The following is a 5,271-nucleotide window of genomic DNA, read 5'->3' on the forward strand; positions in this document are numbered from 1 at the left end:
AAATAAATAAACTTTGATTAGAGCAGGGGTGTCAAACTCATTTTAGGTCACGGGCCGGATTGAGCAAAATGCCGCTTCATGCGGGCCGGATCAGTCGGACGCGTGCGAACGCAGCTTTCGTTGCCTCCGTTTTCTCAGCCTGCTCTCATGTGTCTCAGTCTCTGCTATAACTACAAAGTGTGTCACTTCACAAATTCCGTTTCTTATGAAGAAGACTGCCGAGCAAGACTGCCGAATAAACACTAAAGACCCTGAAAACCTGGTACCTGAATAAACTCAGCATTGGCGATATCATACGCCATAGGCGCTTCGATTACTGGGGCCAGCTTTAATAGTAATTAGATATTATCTCGCGGGCCAAAGATAATTCCACCGCGGGCCGGATTTGGCCCGCGGGCCTTGAGTTTGACATATATGTATTAGAGTATTATCCTGGTGAATCTGATTGTCTGAACTTCTCTGGTCATCTATACAATGAAAATATATGTTAATAAATGTCACATCCGATACGTTAACGTGGTTGACTAACTGTGTACTTACAGTAAACTTGCACGTCGGTCTCTCCAGCGCCATTGCTGAAAGAGTTGCTGGCGATGCATTTGTACGTCCCAGCATCGTTTCTGTTCACACTGATTACAGTCATTTTCGCCTTGTCTGGAGATGTAAATATTCTGCCGTTTTCCTGGATGGGTTGGTTAACCTTGGACCATGTCCGTGTCTGAACAGTGCCCGACGCGTCACAACTCAGTGCGATGGTATCGAGGTTTTTCCAGGGGAGTGGAATCATTGGCCACCACAGCAACCCCGGTCACTGGCCCTGTAAATACAATTAAAATGCCCTTACTTTCATCTACAACGTGCACATAATATTTGGATGCCGCCAACTCATTATCGTCGCCAGTCCTCGCTGTTATCCCTATGTGTTTCGATATCAGTTCAGATTCCAGTTTAACTAAACACCGGCACTGAGTTTAAAGTTTTACTGCCGTTACCCAAGGGGACTGTGAGAAATATATTCCCCAGCCAGAGGTTACCCAATGCTGATTTTTCCTGCATCAAGAATGTACATTACCTATCAAAGCAGAATAAAACGGAATTGCACTCGGCTACAGTTTAATTGTTCCGTACAGCTGGTGAAAATAAGCTACTCGTGCCATGTGGTGTTGAGGTCAGAGCCAGCAAGATTTCGTACTTAATACGTGGTTAAGGAGTTAGCGTAAGATGGAGGACATGCCAATGATGATCACTGGTCTCTCTTCCAGTGAAGTTGCGAGCGGGACCGGAGGGACGGTTTGCTCCTGAACTGGAGAAGCATGAATGTCCATGCGGGAAGGTTTATTGTTGCTGCTCGGTAGGGTCTAAACAGGAGTCTCCACCAACAACATTAATTATAGGACCTCAACAAACGGAGGAATAGACTACTTACCGAACACAATGATTTCCGTGGGTTGAGGCATTGATCGTTTTTGTAACCGTGTTATAGGCCTCACAAGTATACTTTCCCGTGTGGCTCACAGTGATGTTGCCGAGGATGACCTCCTGCCCACTTTGTAGGTGGGCATCGTTCAGTTGCCAATTCAATTCAGTATCTGGACGGGACTTCGTGAAACATGTTAACCGTATGGTGCTTCCGGCAACGTGAAAAGGGGAGTCCGGTTGAGTGATGATATCTGGACGATCCGGTCCGTCTAAAACAAACGCACAAAACGGATTGCAACAAATCACACAGGAAGCGCAGCAGAGTTTCTTAGCGAGAGAGGAGGAACAGCCCATCACCAGTGGAAGTCTCCTACACACCGGCGAGTGCATTCGTCTGGAAGCCTCCCGCGGTAAATAGCACAGGAGAGCGGATCGTTTTGTAACTTCTCTAGGGGTGTGGTTTGTGGGAAAGAATGAAGGAAACCTTTCCAGAACAATGTACCCAGCGTCTCTCCGCGGTAAGGCAGCTTGGAGTGTGGATGCAATAACTAATGTGATCAGGGCTCGGGCAGAATGTCACGTGGGGCTTACACCATACTGTGACGTCACTGACCTTGTGTGGAAATAAAGGAACTCACCAATGACAGCTTTTATGGTCGGGCCCATTTTCAGATTCAATATTCTCTGTTCAGTCTCTATCTGTGAAGACAGTCGCCGGAACACCACTGTACAATGTGATGTTTATCCCGATCTGAAAGCTATAACCTCCCGCATCAACAGGTGCACAGAAGCAATGTGTCCCCGCCTATTCGTAGCTGTGGGCATTTATCAGAGGGTTAGCCGGGCCGTAAATCCTGGGATGTCTGGACTGTCTTACGCAGAGAAGTTGGAGAGACAGGGCTTGCACACGCTGGAAATAGGAAGATTGAGAGGGGATCTGATTGCAACATATAAGATTATTAAGGGATTGGACAAGATAGAGGCAGGAAATATATTCCAGATGCTGGGAGAGTCCAGTACCAGAGGGCATGGTTTGAGAATAAGGGGTAGGTCATTTAGGACAGAGTTAAGGAAAAACTTCTTCTCCCAGAGAGTTATGGGGGTGTGGAATGCACTGCCTCGGAAGGCAGTGGAGGCCAATTCTCTGGATGCTTTCAAGAAGGAGCTAGATAGGTATCTTATGGAGAGGGGGATATGGGGACAAGGCAGGAACCGGGTATTGATAGTAGATGATCAGCCATGATCTCAGAATGGCGGTGCAGGCTCGAAGGGCCGATTGGTCTACTTCTGCACCTATTGTCTATTGTCTATAAAGGACAACAGGTGCACAGAAGCAATGTTTCCCCGTCTATTCGTAGCTGTGGGCATTTGTCAGAGGGTTAGCTGGGCCGTAAAGGACTGCGGGCGGTTTCAGCAGTCCCTCGCTTCCAGGGAATGGAATTATTATCAAAGTTTCTAAACGGCCTTAGACAGCGCTGAAATTTCAATGGTCCATTTCAAACCATTTGTCCGAAAAAAAACACACTCATTTGCACTCACTGTTCCAAATACGGGTCCGATTCCATTGCGTTGACATAGAATCAAAGCAAAATTAGAATTCTGAAGAGATAAATTTGATTTGAATGGATAGAGTTGAAGTGATAGTCAGAACTCCGTGGAGTCCATAAGGCAGACGCGATATCAATGCACCTCGGCCAGTCTATTCGAATGATATTGCAAGTCCTGCTTTGTGCTTACGAGATGTCCACCCACCCAAATCTCAGGTACATCACAATTGCCTTTGAACTGTGGTGACTGGAAAAGCTCAAAACGCATTGCTCTGTGTGAAGAGACATGCAGGACAGACCAGTTTGTCCGGCACAATTCTTACACCTGAAGTCCAGAAGTGAACCGACTCTGTGGGAGCGACATCGTCGCCGTAATTCAACTCCGATTTGAGGTTGGAAGTTCAAAATTTCAATTTGAATTCACCAGCGCCCGAGAGAGGCCCGGATCCGTCTCCCGATCAACTGCTCAGTTACTTCGGTGCTCGCCTATAACGGTTTATTTCTAGGGTACCGTTCACTAATATAATCCCACTCACTCGGAACCCGGTATCCAGCAGGACTTATAATATTGTGTGTAACTACCGGAGACTCGGGGCACTTACAGTTGACATCGAGATGCAACGGGTCGCTTGTGAGGTTGTTTATCAGGTTGCTTGCTCTACAGGTGAAATTTCCGTCTGTCCGGAGCACTCCAGAAACAGTGAGTGTGCTGTGATCGGCACTCAACTCAAACCTGCCACCGGGAATGATCACGCTGTTCTCCTCAAGCCACAGGTAAGAGACATCCGTGCCTCTTGCGGAGCAGGTTAGTCTGACGGTGTCGCTGTACTCAATCAGTATGTTGGCGTTAGATGTTACAGAGACATTGGAAACAGGTTCTGTTAAAACAGAGGGGATCGGTTAGTGCACAGATCAGGAATATAATCCGGAAGTTAATGGATTCCGTTCCGTATCTGAAAATGAGATCCAACATTTATTATTCCATAATAAGTAAACATTAAACAATAATTCCACTTGATGGACATAAGGTTTGAGATGAAAACACTGCACCTGAGACACATCATTTCATACTTCATTCTCCGCCCACTCAGAGACGGTATTTTGGAATTCTCCCCCTTCAGGCCTATCTATGACGTCATCGACCATCTCAGAGGCCCTTCGGCCGATTTCCTTCATGCTGACCAAGATCTCTCCCTGAACTATTTCCATTTGCCTACGACTGGACCATGTACAAACTGTTATATCCTTCTACTGTCTAAATGATTTCTGAACATTACATTTGTACGCACCACCTGCACTCCCTGTGGCAGTCCCTAACCATAAAACCACCGAATCATAGAACACTACAGCACAGTACAGGCCGTTCAGCCCTCCATGTTGTGCTGACCCATATAATCCATAAAAAATTACTAAACCCACACTACCCCATAACCCTCTATTTTTCTTTCATCTATGTGCCTGTCCAAGAAGCTCTTAAATACCCCTAATGTTTTAGCCTCAACCACCATCCCTGGCAAGTCATTCCAGGCACTTACAACCCTCTGTGTAAAAAACTTAACCCTGATGTGGGGATTTATCCACTTCGTTGTACTTCAGGAGAGTCAATACTACCAGCTTCATTTTGAGTTCTCTGGCAGTTTATTTTTTAAACTATTAAATAATCAAGAATCATAATTTACTTCAGCCTCCTGATCCTTACATTTTATCTCCTGGATAAATTCATTGCCGTCTGATAATTTGAAGAGCTCTGATAGTCAGGCGCTTGTCCTTCCTTCTATTGGAACAAGCGTGCTGTCTATTGTGGACTGTGCAGCTGGAGCCTCAGGCCTTCCACACGGCAGCTGTGGGTTCCCTAAAGTCAGCTGTTTCCAATAACCCTCCCCAGTTCCCGTCTAATGGAGTCGTCATTCACACTGATCAAGTTCAATTTCCCCCGCAATGTCGACACCGAACCTCATTCATTGCTAGCTTAAAAATGAAGGAATTGTGATCATTGTGAGATCTTGAAGCAGATGTACGTTACGGGGAAATGTTCCAAAGGTTGGACATTGTAATTGTGTTCCATTTATCCCGACGACTGGGAAGTACAAGCTGGGAAACCCCAGGGCGGAGAGCGTGCTTTCAGTTACAGGAACAGTATTTACGGGATTCCTAAGAGCATAAGACCATAAGACAGAGGAGCAGCAGTCGGCGATTCGGCCCATTGGGTGTGCTCTACCATTTCATGAACTGATCCAATCTCCCATTTAGTCCATTCCCCCGCCTTCTCACCATAACCTTTGATGCCCTAGCTACTCAGATAGAT

General features: G+C 46.3%; 1 long non-coding RNA gene across 1 annotated transcript; it reads right to left on the reverse strand.

The window, feature by feature from the left end:
* Positions 1-633: 633 nt before the first annotated feature.
* On the reverse strand, positions 634-3,734 carry LOC140724222 (uncharacterized). The gene is made up of 3 exons (XR_012098067.1): positions 3,569-3,734; positions 1,427-1,688; positions 634-817 (listed from the first exon to the last, which is right to left on the reverse strand). It is a non-coding gene; the product is annotated as an uncharacterized lncRNA (long non-coding RNA).
* Between the last annotated feature and the right edge of the window lie 1,537 nt (positions 3,735-5,271).

The sequence above is a fragment of the Hemitrygon akajei genome, unplaced genomic scaffold (genome assembly GCF_048418815.1).
Source record: "Hemitrygon akajei unplaced genomic scaffold, sHemAka1.3 Scf000174, whole genome shotgun sequence".
In the NCBI taxonomy this organism is placed as follows: domain Eukaryota; kingdom Metazoa; phylum Chordata; class Chondrichthyes; order Myliobatiformes; family Dasyatidae; genus Hemitrygon; species Hemitrygon akajei.